The sequence below is a fragment of the Anolis sagrei genome, chromosome 9 (assembly GCF_037176765.1).
Source record: "Anolis sagrei isolate rAnoSag1 chromosome 9, rAnoSag1.mat, whole genome shotgun sequence".
NCBI lineage: Eukaryota > Metazoa > Chordata > Lepidosauria > Squamata > Dactyloidae > Anolis > Anolis sagrei.
The window spans coordinates 19,005,735-19,025,263 of NC_090029.1; the positions used below are offsets into that span (position 1 = coordinate 19,005,735).

General features: G+C 41.0%; 1 protein-coding gene across 3 annotated transcripts in view; it reads right to left on the reverse strand.

Moving 5' to 3' along the window:
* The window catches only part of INTS14 (integrator complex subunit 14), a 41,142-nt gene extending 21,942 nt beyond the window's left edge, over nt 1-19,200 (reverse strand). For 2 of the 3 annotated variants that reach the window (XM_060755607.2, XM_060755605.2), the window contains exon 1: nt 19,097-19,200. The gene's annotated coding sequence lies outside the window, so the exon portion shown is untranslated. Of the gene's footprint in view, nt 1-14,905; nt 15,032-19,096 lie in introns of those variants that run through there. The other variant, XM_067471313.1, reaches the window with a different exon arrangement.
* Between the last annotated feature and the right edge of the window lie 329 nt (nt 19,201-19,529).

Here is a 19,529-nt window from a genome sequence, read left to right on the forward strand (position 1 = left end):
TTGAGGTCTGTCATTTTTACCCCTTGTATTTTTGGGGAGGGGGAGGGCTAAAAAAATCAAATATTGTCAATGGCTAGGGTCGTCCTATTGATCTACTCACATTTCCATGTTTTCGAACAGCTAGGTTGGCAGGAGCTAGCCCTAATCTGGTGGATCATCCGGTTGTTGGTGAATTGAGGTCTGTCATTTTTACTCTTTGTATGTGTGTGTGTGTGTGGGGGGGGGGGGGGCGTAAAAAAATCACTTACTTACTTACTTACTTACTTAGGCGATCCCTCGTTGGACGAGTAAGATGGTCTTCCATTATGGATTTCCTTGTGGGTCCGTATTTGGCTGTGGAGCCCTATTCTTGCTCTGCATCTTCTTCCGCAGTGAGGGCATTGGTTTCCAGGTGGAAGGCGGTCCCGGTCGGGGTTGGCTTGACGCGCCTTCCTCCTGGCACGTTTCACTCTTTCACCCTCCACTCGTGCCTCCTCAAATTCTGCAGCACTGCTGGTCACAGCTGTCCTCCAGCTGGAGCGCTCAAGGGCCAGGGCTTCCCAGTTCTCAGTGTCTATGCCAGAGTTTTTAAGGTTGGCTTTGAGCCCATCTTTAAATCTCTTTTCCTGTCCACCAACGTTCTGTTTTCCATTCTTAAGTTCGGAGTAGAGCAACTGCTTTGGGAGACGGTGGTCAGGCATCCGGACAACGTGGCCGGTCCAGCGGAGTTGATGTTGGAGGACCATCGCTTCAATGCTGGTGGTCTTTGCTTCTTCCAGCACACTGAAAAAATCAAATATTGTCTTTGCTTCTTCCAGCACACAGAAAAAATCAAATATTGTCAATGGCTAGGGTTTTCCTATTGATCTACTCACATTTGCATGTTTTAGAACAGCTAGGTTGGCAGGAGCTAGTCCTAATCTGGTGGATCATCCTGTTGTTGGCGAATTGAGGTCTGACATTTTTACTCCTTGTATGTGTGGGGAGGGGGTGGGCTAAAAAAAATCAAATATTGTCAATGGCTAGGGTCGTCCTATTGATCTACTCACATTTCCATGTTTTCGAACAGCTAGATTGGCAGGAGCTAGCCCTAATCTGGTGGATCATCCTGTTGTTGGCGAATTGAGGTCTGACATTTTTACTCCTTGTATGTGTGGGGAGGGGGTGGGCTAAAAAAAATCAAATATTGTCAATGGCTAGGGTTGTCCTATTGATCTACTCACATGTGCATGTTTTCGAACAGCTAGGTTGGCAGGAGCTAGCGCTAATCTGGTGGATCATCCTGTTGTTGGCGAATTGAGGTCTGTCATTTTTACCCCTTGTATGTTTGGGGGGGGGGGAGGGCTAAATAAATCAAATATTGTTAATGGCTAGGGTCGTCCTATTGATCTACTCACATTTCCATGTTTTCGAACAGCTAGGTTGGCAGGAGCTAGCCCTAATCTGGTGGATCATCCTGTTGTTGGCGAATTGAGGTCTGTCATTTTTACCCCTTGTATGTTTGGGGGGGGGGGGGGAGGGCTAAAAAAAATCAAATATTGTCAATGGCTAGGGTCGTCCTATTGATCTACTCACATTTCCATGTTTTCGAACAGCTAGGTTGGCAGGAGCTAGCCCTAATCTGGTGGATCATCCTTTTGTTGGTGAATTGAGGTATGTTATTTTTACTCCTTGTATGTGTGGGGAGGGGGGGGGGCTAAAAAAAATCAAATATTATCAATGGCTAGGGTCTTCCTATTGATCTACTCACATTTGCATGTTTTCGAACAGCTAGGTTGGCAGGAGCTAGACCTAATAGCGGGAGCTCACCCCACTCCCTGGATTTGAACCATCAACTTTTCAGTCAGCAAGTTCAGCAGCTCAGTGGTTTAACCTGCTGTGCCACCATGTGCCCAATATAAATTGGCTATTATTGTTGTTGTTGTTGTTGGTGTTGTTGTTGTTACTACTTCAGTCAATAACCATCACCAAAAGTGAACAAACGTCAAATAGGATTATGACAAATATTTAAGTATTAAGAAACATTGTCAAAAGCAGAGTTAAAAACCAGTACTGAATATTATTAAAAGCCGCCAATGACAGATAAGACCAAACTTGGCACACAGAGCCCCCATGACCAACTCTACATCCTGGTGCTGTTTGGAAGAGGATCTCAGTGGATACTATTGAATGCATTGCCCACTACGGCACAAGCTGAGATCATAAATAGGCTAACCTCCCTGAAAGGAACTTTACAATGCCTTCACGGAAATGTCGACCGTGCCCCAGGTAACTCCCCAAGCCCTCAGAGCAGCCCTTCAACAGCCAAGGCGGAATCTCCCCAAAGAGATGACTATTCGCAAACAAGATGCGCAAATACAAACGATATCCTGAACTTGTCCGAATTAAGTTCCAGCAAAGAACTAGGGCTACACCCAGGTATAAACAAACACTACCCTGAGAGATCAAGAAGCAACGCCAGAAGAGCAGAGGATCAAATTGTGAAGACCATAACCCCTGCCTGGCAAGAAATGAGAGAACTTGAAGACTGGGAACAGGGGACTCCACACAAAACTCTTTCTGTAGTAGCAGCTTTGAATAATACGTACCATCAAGGCTATAGTTTCCAATGTGAGCAGACTGAATACGTCTCTGGATACTATTGAATGCCTAGCAGATGATAGAGAGAGGCCCAAAGAAATCAGGTATCATCAAGGAATATGTACCACTTTTAAAAATACAGTGGTCAACCATGGTCCTGGGAGAATCATAGAATCATAGAGTTGGAAGAGACCTCATGGGCCATCCAGCCCAACCCCCTACCAAGAAGCAGGAATATTGCATTTAAAGCACCCCTGACAGATGGCCATCCTGCCTCTGTTTAAAAGCTTCCAAAGAAGGAGCCTCCACCACACTCCAGGGTGGAGAGTTCCACTGCTGAACGGCTCTCACAGTCAGGAAGTTCTTCCTCATGTTCAGATGGAATCTCCTTTCTTGTAGTTTGAAGCCATTGTTCCGTGTCCTAGTCTCCAGGGGAGCAGAAAACAAGCTTGCTCCCTCCTCCCTGTGGCTTCCTCTCACATATTTATACATGGCTATCATGCCTCCTCTCAGCCTTCTCTTCTTCAGGCTAAACATCCCCAGCTCCTTAAGCCACTCCTCATAGGGCTTGTTCTCCAGACCCTTGATCATTTTAGTCACTCTCCTCTGGACATATTCCAGCTTGTCAATATCTCTCTTCAGTTGTGGTGCCCAGAATTGGACACAATATTCCAGGTGTGGTCTAACCAAGGCGGAATAGAGGGGGAGCATTAATTCCCTAGATCTAGACACTATGCTCCTATTGATGCAGGTCAAAATCCCATTGGATTTTTTCCCTGCCACATCACATTGTTGGCTCATGTTTAACTTGTTGTCCACGAGGACTCCAAGATCTTTTTCACACGCACTGCTTTCGAGCCAGGTGTCTAATCAACTCTAATCGAGTCCCTATTCCCACTATCTAAGTACACTTCTTACAAAATGGAACACTTCCAAAGCTGGGAGACTTCCACGTGCCTCCAGTTGACTCACATCATCCCATCAGAGCTGTCAGCTATCACTGCTGTCTTGGAACATTGCTGGCTGGCGCAATAAGATGGCTGACCACTCTTTTGGTGATTTGACTGGGAGATATGACATAATCTTGTCATAAAAATTGAATGTGCAGATTTGATCAATATGGATTTAATATGATGTGTGGGAATGAATGGAAGAATGGAAGGATGTATGGAGCTAATAATTTTGGAAACACCAGTAAAAGACCCAGGCCTGCTTGCTGGACTTTTAATTAAAAGTAAGCTGTGATAAGAACTGGGACAGTGATAACAGAAACGTTGGCAGCATTCCTTATGTTAAGAATGTAAGAATGGAAGAATGTATGGAGCTAATAATTTTGGAAACACCAGTAAAAGACCTGCAATTTACAACAGGGGTCCTCAAACTAAGGTCCGGAGTCTGGATACGACCCTCCAAGGTCCTTTACCTTGCCCTCATTCAGGGTCAGCCTAAGTCTGAAATGACCTGAAAGCACACAACAAACAACAACAACAACCCTATCTCATCAGCCATAAGCAGGTCCACACTTCACACTGAAATACTAAGAAGTTCATATTTGTTAAAATTGTTCTTCATTTTAATTATTGTATTGTTTTAAAATGGTTTTTTTTCTCACTACAAATAACATATGTTGCAGTGTGCATAGGAGTTCATTCATGTTTTTTCCCCAATTATAATCCGGCCTTCCAACAGTTTGAGGGACTGTGACCTGGCCCTCTGTTTAAAAGTTTGAGGACCCCTGATTTACGACTTTGGGCACCATCAGCAGAATATTCCTATCAAAGACTCAGTCTCCTAATGCTCAAAGTGTGGCAGTCCTGAGGAGTCTGTTCCACCCGCTATGCTCTGCTCCATGGGAAGGAGAGAGATAGTGTACCTATGGATAGTAGCAGATTCTCACGAGAGCAGTCTGGTCACTTTGGGGCTTCTTTCTCAAGGGAAGAGGAAGAAGTGTGCCTTGGAGGCTTAGATTTTGTGCAGGGAGTCAGGTTCTGCTGTATGGAAAACAGAAATCTGGTCCTTGAGTCACCTGGAGGCATGTGGAAGCCTGGTCCTTGGCGTTGTGCTTAGGGAAAGAAGTGTGGGCGTTCTGGAACTATGCCTTGGCAGGCTGCAGGAAAGCAAGGTCTGGCCTAACAGGTGCTTCTCCAAGGAGGGAGAAAGGGATATGGTAATTAGGTTCTTGTATAATTAGGCCAGATTTTGAATGAAGCAGCATTTGTTGCTCCCAGTTGAACTGCCACGATGCAATGATGCAAGTATCCAGATCTTCACAAGCTGCAGATGCCTCCCCCCTTATCAGAGGCAAGTGGGAATAATGCAGTTGGTGGCCTTGATTAGCATTGAATAGCCTTGCAGCTACAGAGCCTGACTGCCATTAATAATAATAATAATAATAATAATAATAATAATAATAGATATGTATTTATTTATTACAGTCAATGGCCAGCATCAAAAATGTATAAAAATACCCAAATGTACAAATATTTGGGTATTGAGAAACAATGTCAAAAGCAAACTGTAAACCCAGAATTATGACAATGGTAAAAATTGAAATAAATATTAAAACCTTCTAAGACTGTGACAGCATCTTGCGCCTACAAGCTATTGCTGCTGCACAGAAGCTAGCAACTCCATGGGAAGGAGTTTGTTCATTTTCATGGTCTCCTCCTTTCTGTTGAAATTGTGCCTGGTTGTTTCCTCTCTGCTGTTTTGCTATTGTAATTTTAGAGTTTTTTAATACTGGAAGCCAGATTTTGTTCATTTAGAAAAGAAGGAGACCATGAAAATGAACAAAATCTGGCTACCAGTATTAAAAAACTCTAAAATTACAATAGCAAAACAGCAGAGAGGAAACAACCAGGCACAGCTTAACACCTCTCAGCAGGAGATTTTCCCAGGCTCAGGCAGGCCTTCAAATGCTAATGAAGGTGGTCAGCTGAAACATTCACACCTAGCTCCAGCAGAGAAGAGCTCTTTGCCCCACCCCAGTCATTCCACAGATATATAAACCCATTGTCCTAATTCCAACAGACCTCACTACCTCTGAGGATGCTTGCCATAGATGCAGGCAAAACGTCAGGAGAAATGCCTCTAGAACATGGCCCTATAGCCCTAAAAAACCTACAAGAACCTAGTGATTCCAGCCATGAAAGCCTTCGACAATACATTGGATATGGTAATATTTGAATGCCAGAGGAAGAATGCGTGTACATGTGGTGAAAATGTAATTGAGTCAAAATGTAATTCCCCTTGGTTTGTTTGTTAACCAATAATAATAATAATAACACTTTATTTATACCCCACTACCATTTATACCCCAAGGGACTCGGTGCGGCTTACATGAGGCCGAGCCCATAGAACAACAATAATAAAAGCTATAACAAGACATCAATACAAAACAATCAAAATAAATCTCATAACAAAAAATAAACAATAAACAGTAACAGTAACAACAAGCATTTAAAAACCTATGGCTGGGCCAAATGTGATAATTCAAAATTCAAAATAATCCTGGGCATGAACAAGGTAATACACAACAATCCTGACATTCAGGAAACAGGTGAAGTCGTGGTTATGGAGACAGGCTTTCGAAGAATGAGACAATGATCTGGATGGAAGACGGTATATATTCGATTTTAGTATGACGACTGACCACTGTAGTTTTAAATATATGTGCTTTCTTAATGTTTTATTGTAATGTGCATTTTGATATTTTACCGATTGTATGTGTTTTTATGGTTGGAAACCGGGCTGAGTCCCTCTTATGAGGTGAGAAGCTCGGTATATAAAACTTTGAAATAAATAATAAATAAATATACTGGGATAGAATTTTCAGCAAGAGATGGGGTGAGCAAACTGTCCTAAACCAGAGATCAAGTGCATTTAGAGGACCTATTGCTGAGAGTATTTCCTTATTCTGGGAAGGAACACTGGAACAACCACATTTTCAGGCTCCTCCTAAAGACTGCCAAAGTTGGGGCGTGCCTGATGTCCTTGGGCAGTGAGTTCCAGAGTTGAGGGGCCACTACCGAGAAGGCCCTCTCCCTCGTCCCCACCAGTCGCACCTGCAATGGAGGTGGGAGCGCGAGCAGGGCCTCTCCAGATGATCAAAGGGATTGTGTGGGTTCCTACACAGAAATGCGGTCACCAATGTAATTGCAAATCCGATCTAGTTGCATAGAATCTGTATGTCTGTATGTCCAATGTCATTCTTTGTCTAAATGTTTTCTGATATACCCTCTCACACTGGAAATTGCAATAAAAAGAACCTATGCTTTAAAGTCATTGAAAAGTCATTCACAACAATCTTCCTACAAGAGACTTGGAACTGTGGCCATTTAGAACTAACTGGGTTCGAATCACACCTCCTTAAAGCAGAGCCCAGTGCAAGGGGAGGTCGCCCGAAGGGAGGACTCGGGATATTAACTTCTACAAAACTTCGGGTCACGATCTCTGGCCTTGATCTCTTGCCCAAAATTACTGCTAAAGTTGCTAGCTTCTGTGCAGCAGCAATAGCTTGTCGGTGCAAGATGCTGTCACAGTCTTAGAAGGTTTTAATAGTTATTTCAATTTTTACCATTGTCATTTTAGCATCTAAATGTTTAATACCATTTTAACTATCTTAATACTGGGTTTACAGTTTGCTTTTGACATTGTTTCTTAATACCCAAATATTTGTACATTTTTGATGCTGGTCATTGACTGTAATAAACAAATAAATATTTATTATTATTATTATTATTATTATTATTAATGGCAGTCAGGCTCTGTAGCTGCAAGGCTATTCAATGCTAATCAAGACCACCAATTGCATTATTCCCACTTGCCTCTGATAAGTTGGGGCCCCATCTACAGCTTGTGAAGATCTGGATACTTGGATCACTGCATTGCAGCAGTTCAACTGGGAGCAACAAATGCTACTTAATTCAAAATCTGGCCAAAAACAAAACGAAAGAAAACCAAAAACCAGAAATGGAGAATTGAGAAAAATCAATTTCCTCACCTTTTCCTGATGCATTGAGAAAGACTGCTGCCCCCCTATGGTTAAAAGACTGAAAAACTACTCTTGGACCCAAACGAATGTAGTAACCCCAGTGGATGCCCAGATTTTAAGTGTAGAATTCAATGGAATTTAACTAATGGAATGAAGTCCAAAAACGATGTCCATTAGACAAACGTGCCTGAATTAATGGCCAAAATGCACTTTGATGGTAGGTGAACTAAGAATCCCAGCAACTACAACTCCCAAATGATTTATCCCCTCCCCCAACCCCACCAGTATTCAAATTTGGGCGTATCGGGTATTTGTGCCGAATTTGGTCCAGCTAATGAAAAGACATCCTGCATATCAGATATTTACATGACGATTCATAACAGGAGCAAAATGACAGTTATGAAGTTGCAGCGAGAATAATGTTATGGTTGGGGGTCAGCACAACATGAGGAACTGTATGAAGTTCCATATGTCAGGAGTCCTGGCTGTGGGTTCACGGGTGGGAAGAGCGAGGTGGCGGGATTGGGGGAAAGGGGGGCATTTTGATGGAGGAGATTTCAGAAATTGTATAGTTCTTTGTTTTTGTTCATATAGTATATAACCCTTTCTCACTGTTCTTGTGGTTTTATTTTACAGCCATGCCTCTCTTCTGGGCAAAAAAGACCAAAATAGTGCCATACTCAACAATAATACAACTTAGACGTCATCCAGGAAAAAACAAAGTGGCACCTTGGCCAGCAATGCCGCAAAAGAGCACCCATTATTGGGCAAATAAGGTAGAACCTTGCTCTTCCTTATCCACAGCCCCTAAGAAGGAACCACCGCAAAAGCCGGAGAGGCTATTTCAGAAAGTAAAAGACAGCCTTTTTTCATTCGTAACACCTGAGAAGAAAGAAGAAGAAGAAATAGAAGAACTAGAATATATAGAAGAGAAGATACAAGACCTGGGAGAGGAGGAGGTGGATGAACAAGTAGCAGAAGAGGTAGAGGAGGAGGAAGAGCAGGAAGCAGAAGAAGTAGAGGAGGAGGAAATTGAGGAAGAACATGGGGAGGCAGAAGAAGAGGAGGAGGAAAAGGAATCACAATCAGAAATATGGGAAAAGGAAGAGCAAGAGGAAGTAGAATGGGACGAGGAAGAATGGTACGAAGAAGAGGAGGAAGAGGAAGAGGAGGGATATTAGAAACAGCTAGAAAAAGAGAAGAGGATTGATTATTTTGAAAGAGCAAACACTTAGAAGAAATCCCACTGATTAAGACTGAAAAGAGTCAAAGATATGGATCTCTGGGAGCAGCAAAAAACAACAACGGTTCACAACCATGCAGCTAGAATGTGAAAAGGCCCTTGAACATAAGGAGGCAAGAAGACAGTGATTTATTTATAACTAGGCTTCAAGACTGTAAGACTGTAATCTTTTTTCTAGGATTACTATCAACATCCAACGTGAAAAGGAAGAGTTGGAACAGTGTGACGCTGAGCTCCAAAAAAGTTTTGGAAAACAGAAGAGGAGACATTGCGTCAGGAGGCAAAAGAGAGACAAAAGGAACGCATTCTGCAGGAACATGAGCAAATCAAAAACAATACAGTTTGGGAACGTTTGGAGCAGATCAAGAAGACTGAGCTTGGAGCTTAGGCATTCAAAGATATTGACACTGAAGACCTCTACGAATTGGATCTTGACTTCATTATGGCAAAACAGGTTAAACAGCTAGAAAAAGAGAAGAGGATTGATGATTTTGAAAGAGCAAAACACTTAGAAGAAATGTCACTGATTAAGAGTGCAAAGAGTCAAAGATATGGATCTCTGGGTGCAGCAAAAAGAAGAACGGATCATAAGCATGCAGCTAGAATGTGTTAAGGCCCTTGAACATAAGGATGCAAGAAGACAGTGGTTTATTTATATCTAGGCTTCAAGACTGTAAGACTGTAATCTTTTTTCTAAGATTAATATCAACATCCAACGTGAAAAGGAAGAGTTGGAACAGCATGAAGCTGAACTCCAAAAAGGTTTTGGAAAACAGAAGAGGAGACATTGCGTCAGGAGGCAAAAGAGAGACAAAAGGGACGCATTCTGCAGGAACATGAGCAAATCAAAAACAAAATGGTTTGTGAATGTTTGGAGCAGATCAAGAAGACTGAGGTTGGAGCTAAGGCATTCCAAGATATTGACATTGAAGATCTCTAAGAATTGGATCTTGACTTTATTATGGCAAAACGGGTTCAACAGCTAGAAAAAGAGAAGAGGATTGATTATTTTGAAAGAGCAAAACACTTAGAAGAAATCTCACTGATTAAGAGTGCAAAGAGTCAAAGATACGGATCTCTGGGTGCAGCAAAAAGAAGAACGGATCATAAGCATGCAGCTAGAATGTGAAAAGGCCCTTGAACATAAGGATGCAAGAAGACAGTATTTTATTTATAACTAGGCTTCAAGACTGTAAGACTGTAATCTTTTTTCTAAGATTAATATCAACATCCAACGTGAAAAGGAAGAGTTGGAATAGCGTGAAGCTGAGCTCCAAAAAAGTTTGAAAGGAGAAAGGAGAAAAAAACGGAGGGGAAAGAAAGAAACAAGAAAGAAAGAAAGAAAAGAACCCCCCCGAGGGGGGGGGGTCCTGAACAAAATAAATATATATAAAAAAAGAATTCGGAAGGTGAAACAAGTATAGATAGGAAGATTGGAAGAGGAGTCTGAGAAGTTAGAAGTGGAGAAGCAGAGAAAGGAAAAAAGAAAAAGAAAATTGGAAATAAGGGGATAGGAGGGCAAGAAGAGAAGGGGAGAAGAAGAGAAGACTTGATGGAGGTGAGAGAGAAGAGAAGGAAAGACCCCCCCTCACCTTAACGAGAGAACATAGAGCATAGAGCAAAGGAATAAATATAACAAAATCAGTAAATAAAATAAATATAAATAAACTCAAACAGACTACTAACGCAAACACGAAGGAAACGCGAAGGAAAGAGAAGAGAAATAAATAAAATAATAAAATAAATAAAACAAAAGAAAGAAAGAAAGAAGAAAAGAGAAGAGAAAGAAGGGGAGAGAAAGGAGGGGAAAAAACAAAAAGCCTGACCTTGGAAAAGCTAGGATTGTTTGGGTTACCCGGCGAGGCGAAGGACACGACTGGCAGCTCTCCAGCCCACGCGGAGAAAAGAGGAAGTGAGGACGAGCAGGAGAGGAGAGCAAAATCGCGAGAAAAGGCGAGATTTCAGACGAGAACGAGAACGGGATTTGAAGCGAGAGAGGATAGAAGGGCGGAAGTAAACAAGGAAACCCAACAAAAAATTATTTTCAGGAAAATAGTGTTGTGAAGAAATTCTGGAAATAACAGGAAAAATTTTTTTTGAAATAAACAAAATAAATTAAAAATAAATAATCAAATTTAAAAAAAGAAGAAGAAGAAGAGAGAAAGAGAGAACCAAAGAAGAAGAAGAAGAAGAAGAAAAAGGCGGCCCCCGAGACTAAAGAGAAAAAGAAGGTAAAGAGACTAAAGGAACAGCAGCGAGAAGACTCTCAGCATCGGAAGAGGCAAGTATAAGAGAGATGCTAAAGAGCATGATGAATGAACTTCAGACAATACAGGATAAACAAGATAAGCTACAAGAAAAGCAAGATAAAATGGAAGAAAAACAAGACGCCTACCAAAAGATAGCACAGGAACAAATGCTAGACTTAAGAAAGGAACTAAAAGAAGAGGTGTGAGCTGTAAAAACAGAACTCGCGACGATACAACAACAAGTGAAGGAACTAAGATCAGAAAAAATGAGCATGAAAAAGGAACAGGAGTTGCTCCAGAGGAAAGTTGAAACGTTAAACTCAAAAAGCGAGAAATTGGAATTAAAGCAAGAAATACTAGAAGCAAAAAGTCTAGAATGCAAGTTGAGATTAAGAAACGTTCTGGAAGAAAGAGGAGAAGATATACAGGAAAAAATAACAGAAATTTTGACAGAACTGCTAGAATGGACAGAACAAGAAGTGCTAATGCAAACAGAGAGAATGTATAGGATAAACACGAATTATGCCAAGAGAAACAAAACCGCAAGGGACGTGATAGTGCACCTGGCAAAAAATACAGTAAGAGACGAAATTCTAAGAGTAAATGGGAAAAGACAGATTTATTACAAGGGGGAGAAAGTTATAATACTTACAAGAGTTCCCAGGCGCAGTGCTAAGAAGAAGAAGGAAATACAAGTTTCTCACAAAAGAACTAAGAAAACAAAAAAATTGCTTCAGATGGGAAAAAGAACATATAAGGACCAAAGATATTGGATTACGAACGAAGAGAGCAAGAGAGCTCTTCAATGAAATCAAACGAGACAGGGAAAGAGGAAGAGAAAAAGAAAAAAGAACCAATAACAAAAACAAGGGGCAACACTTGGACACAACAACGAGAGACGAAGAAGATAGAGAAGATTATAGAAGAAAACTAAGAGTCTGGTCTCAGAATCCACAAAAAAAGAAGATGAAACAAAATTAGTTGACAAAGAAAGAGAAGAAGAGGAAAAGGAAGAAGAAGGAGGAGAGGAAGGAGAGGAAGGAGAAGAAGGAGAAGGAGAGGGAGAAGAAGGGATACAAGAAGCAACATGCAAGGAGAACTAAAAATATACTCGTACAACATAAACTGTCTGAACTCCCCAAATAAGAGAAATAAAATATTTAATAAACTAAAAAAAAGAAAATACCATATATTGGTATTACACATATTAAACAAAGCCATGGAGCATACCTAGAAAGCAAGAAGTTGAGGAAATTATATTATGCATCGGTGCTGGAGAAGAAAAAAGGAGTGGCCACATATATATAAATAGACAAATTCCATCAGAACTTGCTTTCAAAGACGAAGAAGGTAGATATGTAGGGGTGAAGATACTAAACCAAGGGAAGAAAGTACTGATCTGTAATATATATGCCCCCAACGATACCAAAACAAACTTTGCAACAAAACTAAAAAAACAAATTGAGCAAGAAGAATTCAATCAAATGATAATACTCGGCGATTTCAACGGAGTCATAGACGGTGATATGGACAGAAGCAAAAAAAATAGACAAAAGAAAGGCAAAAAGTCAATGTCCGGGAACCTCCCAAAATCAATAATAAAATGGATAGAAGAATTTGATATGTGTGCTGCATGGAGGACAAAGAACGAAAAGACAAGGGATTATACTTTTTTTTGATAGACACAAAAAGTAGTCTAGAACTGACATGATTTGGATTTCAAAATTCCTAATGATATCGGTCAAGGAGATTAAAATATTACCAAGAGAAGACTCAGATCATTGCCCCCTAGAATTGAGCATAAATGAGAGGAAGAAAAATTGGAGATGGAGATTAGATGAGAACTTATTGAAAAAAGAGGAAGACATAGAGAAAAACAGAGAAAACCTGAAAGAATATTTTCAATTGGATGACATACCAGAAACTCACATATTCACAGTATGGGAGACAAGTAAGGTGGTCATGAGAGGCTATTTTATTCAACAAAAAGCAAGGAAGAAAAAAATGACACAGAAATTAGACGAAATTAGACAAGAAATTGACAAGGAAGAATCGAATCTCAAAAAGAAACCAAAAAGTAAAGATACACAGGAAAGGTTAAAGACACTGCACAAACAAAGAGAATTTTTAGAAATGGAAGAAAGAGCTAAACAACTGAAATTCATGAACCAGGATTATTTTGCAAATGCAAACAAGCCTGGAAGATGGTTGGCTAAAAGATTAAGGAAGAAGAAAGAAGCAACCTACATAACAAGATTAAAAGAAGGAGATCAAACTTTAATACAGAACAAAGAAATAGAAAACCAATTTAGAAATTTTTATGTCTTTATACAAGAAGGAAGAGATGAAGGAAGAAGAAATAACACAATATCTTGGCAAACAAAAAATCAGGAAAATGTCGGATACACAGAGAGAACTAAACAAAGAAATTACAGAACAAGAAATAAAAGAAGCAATAAAATCTCTAAAACCAAATAAAGAACCAGGCCCTGACGGACTTTCAACCATGTATTACAAAGTGTTTCAAAATGAATTGGCACCTTATTTAAAAAAAATATATAAACCAAGTGAGAGAAACCCAAAACATTCCAGAATCATGGAAACAGGCAATGATATTTTCACTTTTTTTCACTTTTTTAAATATATATATATGTTTTGTGTTTTTCTTCTTTTTGTGTGTGTGTGTTTTTAATATATATATATATATGTAAATATATACATAAATAGATAGATAGATTTTCCCTCTTATTAGTCACTATCTCTTCCTACTGTCCTATCTTCTTGCAGTTATTCCCCCACTTTCCCTGTAACTTTTGAAAATACCAAATAAAAATATATATATTTTAAAAAGACTGTAATCTTTTTTCTAAGATTAATATCAACATCCAACGTGAAAAGCGAGAGCTGGAACAGCGTGAAGCTGAGCTCCAGAAATTTTGGAAACCAGAAGAGGAGACATTGTGTCAGGAGGCAAAAGAGAGACAAATGGAACGCATTCTGCAGGAACATGAGCAAATAAAAAAGAAAACAGTTTGTGAATGTTTGGAGCAGATCAAGAAGACTGAGGTTGGAGCTAAGGCATTCAAAGATATTGTCATTGAAGATCTCTAAGAATTGGATACCACCAACGACAGAATTGGGGCAAACTTCCCACACAGAACCCCCATGAGCAACAGTGTTTTCTGGTGGTCTTTGGTGACCCTTCTGACACCCCCCTGGCGACCCCCCCCCCGGGTCTTCCCAGGTTGAGAAATGCTGCCTTAAGACCATCCAGTCCAACTCCCTTCACCAGGGCAAGAAAACATTATCGAAGCCCTCCTGACAAAGAGCCATCCAGCCATTCACACAGAGACATATATGTATATGACAGATGCAGTATCAAATATTTGAAAGGGACCCCTAAGGAAGGACAGTGATATGTTGCATGTTCCAGAGTAGGCAAACCGGACATCAACACTGGCAAAGAAACAGCAAAAAATATTGTTTATCCACAAGCAGAAAGAAATGACATACATTAGAAAGCAGCACTTTCTCATTAGATCACCAGACTGGGCCACAGCAACGCGTGGCAGGGGACCGCTAGTTATATATATATAAAAATTCTGATTCATACGAATAGTTTTATTAAGTTTTGAAAAAGGAAGTTATGCTGCCTCACCCTGTAGTTTGCAGTTTATTAAGAGACTATTTAAGACAAGCCGCTATTTATTTAGCTGTGCCGACAATGCATTTTAGAACTCCCTCGGTGCGAGTTTCAAACTGCCCTCTTGATTTATTAAGCAAGTGGCTCCCTTCCTTTTGGGATGGGAGCCTCCAGGTGTTTTCCTGGCAGATTTCCTCAAAAGATCTGTAAGGGCTTACCGGCCAGTCTTGGCTCATTGCCTTTGCCTGGTTGTAACTTTTTATCTCGTGTTATTTTGATATCCAGAACACTGCAAATAATAAAAGAAACCCTTCACTTTGCAGCCTCTTGTTTTCCCGGGCCTGAATGAATCTTCCAGCCTTCCTAACAAAGAGCAAAGGAAAGGACGAATAATTTTAACTGCTACGCAAAACATTGCAAAAGAAGCATGGAAAATGCATTGCTGAAAAAGATCCATGAGAGGACACTAGAGGCAGAAATATTATTCTTGGACAAGAAAAAGAGCAAACTTGCATTTAATAGTGTAATATCAAAAGGGCATATAGTATGCAATTTACCCATATCCCCAGTACATAGCTCAATTGAGTCAGGAGGCTATATGTAGACTGAAGACAATAATGAAGATGGAGCACCACTCTCCAAAAAATCTTCATGGATAAAATCCAAATCCAGTCCAGAGATAATGCCAGATAGCTTTATCAAAAAGTGACTCTGCTTGTAGCTGTTTCCTTTAAGTTTCTAATTACTCATTATAAACCTGTGGATGAACCTTCAGAATTACTTGCAGTGTGAATTTACTACAAGCAGAGTCACTTTTTGTAAAAGCTATCTGGCATTATGTGAGTATATGTTTGATGTATGGATTATCTTTACTTCTGTAATTTTGCTGGAAAATACTTGTTACTCTTTGTTATGCTATGTTTTGTTATAGATAAGAGTCTAGAGTTGCTGATTATATCAACTCCTGAGGAAGGGGATTTCTTTCCCCGAAACAGGCTACAAAAATACCCGGGCACCCCTATTGAATGCTATTTGGACTTTTCCTTTGGAGACTTTTTTTGAGAAGCAGTGCTCCATTTTCACTGGACTTGATTTGGATTTTATCCATGAAGATTTTTTTTTTGAGAGTGGTGCTCCATCTTCATTATTGTCTTCAGTCTACATACAGCCTCATGACTCAGTGCTTACTTTGTTTATATAATTTTTCTCATTGACTATATCCCTGAAGCCTATATACAGTGGAACCCTTATTCAGACTTAGAACTGTTACGTTTGAGAGCAGCTGCTCCTTTTGATTTTGCTTTGTGCCACTGAATTGAGCTATGTATTGGGGATTTTGGTAAATAATAATAATAATATAATAACACTTTATTTATACCCCGCTACCATCTCCCCAAGGGACTCAGTGTGGCTTACATGAGGCCGAGCCCAAAATACAACAATACAAGCAATAACAATACAAGCAATTCAAAATAACAAAACAGTAAACCAATAACACACACAATATCAATAGGACAACACATTTTAAAAACTATGGGTAGGCCAAATGTAATTAAATTAAAAGATTAAAAATAATGCTGGACATGGACGAAAAAGTGATAGGGCAGTTTGTGGGAACATACGAGCAGACTTAAATATATAAAGTGCTTTAGAGGACAAAGTGCTATGGGATCATTATTCTGGGGAGGCACATTAGAACAACCATGTCTTCAAGTTCCTCTTAAAGACTGCCAAAGTTGGGGCATGCCTGATGTCCTTAGGAAGTGAGTTCCAGAGTCAAGGGGCCACCACCGAAAAGGCCCTCTCACTTGCGATGCAGGTGGGAGTGTGAGCAAGGCCTCTCCAGATGATCAAAGAGATCGTGTGGGTTCATATATAGAGATGTGGTCACGAAGGTAGGCGGGTCCCAAACCGTTCAGGGCTTTGTAGGTAAGAACCTGCACCTTGAATTGGGTCTGGAAAACGAATGGCAGCCAATGGAGCTCCTTGAACAGGAGGGTTGACCGTTCCCTGTAAGGAGCCCCAGTTAACAACCTGGCTGCCGCCTGTTGGACCATCTGGAATTTCCGAGCCGTTTCCGAGCCGTAAATTGCATACTGTATGCTCTTTTGATATTACCCTTTGATATTACACATAGATTGTTTTGTGTTTGTCCTGAAACTATAAATCCAACAACGACAATTCCCAAATGACAAACTCAACCCCCACTCCTCCACCCCACCAGTATTCAATTTTTTTAGTAGTAGTAATTTTATTGATTAGCCCTTAGGCCATATCACAATAAGAAACAGAACAACAAGGCCTGACAAGACCTGATCACACTCCACGTAGAAAGTTAAAATAAGACACTTATAATAATACAGTAAATACATATGATAAGACATGATAAAACTGATAAACTGATCAAGCTGAGTATATACATCATATTTCATTATCACCCCTACAATTTACCCCGATCAGCCCTACATATGTGGTTCTCAGACGTATTGTTTTGCTTAAGTTCAGAGCTGTTTTATACGTTATTTTTGGGTCTTGGCCACACATAAAATATGTTGTTCTGATGTGAGAATCCCAATACATTGTCCGTTTGATATATGGACCAAGGTGGAAGTCTCTCACCTTTTGATACAATTTGCAATCAAACAATATGTGTGCTATATCCTCAATTTCAGGTGCCCCGCAGATACAACTCCGTTCATTATAAGGGATGCTGTTAAATCTCCCGTATCTAACCATTGTCTCGAGCTGATCAAATCTGGCTCGGGTGATTACCTCCCTGAGATGTTTTGGTATTTGCATTTTTAGGTAATTAGCAATTTGAAAGGTACGTTTATATTGACTCAGCCATTTTAGGTTAGCAGTCTTACTGAGGGTGGCTATATCTTTTTGTGCTTCTATATCCAAAATTCTTTGTATAGCACCCTTTCTTACTTGGTCATTCAAATTTGTGCATATCGGGTATTTGTGCCAAATTGGTCCATTGAATGAAAATACATCCTGCATAGCAGATATTTACATTACAATTCATAACAGGTGCAAAATGACAGTTCTGAAGTAGCAACGAAAATAATGTTATGGTCGAGGGTCAGCACAACATGAGAAGCATCCCAAGCTCTGAAGATCACCTGGGAAGGAATCTCACTGGAGCATTGCAGTGCACCCAAATACCCGGGAGTCACTCTGGACCGTGTTCTTACCTACAAGAAGCACTGCCTGAACATCAAGCAAAAAGTGGGTGCTAGAAACAATATCATACGAAAGCTGACTGGCAACCTGGGGACCACAACCAGATACAGTGAAGACATCTGCCCTTGCGCTGTGCTACTCTGCTGCTGAGTATGAATGCCCAGTGTGGAACACATCTTGCCATGCTAAAACAGTGGATGTGGCTCTTAATGAGACATGCCGCATTATCACGGGGTGCCTGCGCCCTACACCACTGGAGAAATTACACTGCTTAGCCAGTATTGCACCACCTGACATCCGCCGGGAAGTAGCAGCCAATAGTGAAAGGGACCAAGGCAGAGACATCTCCAGCTCATCCCTTGTTTGGGTATCAGCCAGCACGCCAACGACTTAAATCTAGACATAGTTTTCTAAGATCTACAGAGACACTCGCTGGAACACCTCAGCAAGCGAGAGTCCAAAAGTGGCAGGCTCAAACCCAGCACCTCAACCAATGGCTGATACCCAATGAGAGACTCCCTCCTGGGCACACAGAAGACTGGGCGACTTGGAAGGCGCTGAACAGACTGCGCTCTGGCACCACGAGATGTAGAGCTAACCTTCAGAAATGGGGCTACAAAGTGGAATCCTCGGCATGCGAGTGTGGAGAAGAGCAAACCACTGACCACCTGTTGCAATGCACCCTGAGCCCTGCCACATGCACAATGGAGGACCTTCTTGCAGCAACACCAGAGGCACTCCAAGTGGCCAGATACTGGCAAAGGACATTTAACCAACTACCAAACTCACAAGATGTGTATTTTTCTGTCTGTTTGCTTTGTTCTGTTAGAAATGTAATATATAATGGACTGGTTGCTCTGACACGACAAATAAGCACAACATGAGGAACTGGATTAAGGGGTCGCGGAATGAGGAAGGCTGAGAAACACTGCAATGCAACATACGTTGTGGCAGCCACAAAAACAAAGATTCTGGAGTAGAACAACAACTTCCAAAGTAAGGAGGGCACACTTAAACAGGAAATAACACTTTCGAGCCAGGAACAGATTCCTTTCCCACCTTTTCTGGCCTAGTGTGGTTATGATCACCTTCTTCCTCGTTGATACTTGTTCCACCCCCCTCCAAATACAAACCCAAGCTTACAAACACAGTTCTGGGCAAATAGACAAAAGAGAATCACAACAGTGGCATCAAGCCCATTGGGAAAGGCGGGCGAAGGATACCTCTCCATGTCTTCATTTCGAGGGAGCTTGCTTGCTGGCCGCCGCCATCTTGGGTGCGTCTCGGAAAACCTTCCCGCTGCTCCTGTTGCTGCGACCGCGAACTTTGGTTCCGGGAGAGGAAGCGGCCCCTCGTTGTGCCAACTGAGCATGCGCGGCACTTTCTCCTTGAGCTCAGCTGTAGTCAGTCCTATTACTCTTTGGTTTCATTGAAGCATTCCAGCCCTGAAAACATGCAACTGCGGATCTGTACCAACTAAATGCACTCATAGAATCACAGAGTTGGAAGAGACCTCATGGGTCATCCAATCCAACCCCCTGCAAAGAAGCAGGAAAATTGCATTCAAAGCACCCCCGACAGATGGCCATCCAGCCTCTGTTTAAAAGCTTCCAAAGAAGGAGCCTTCACCACACTCCGGGACAGTGAGTTCCACTG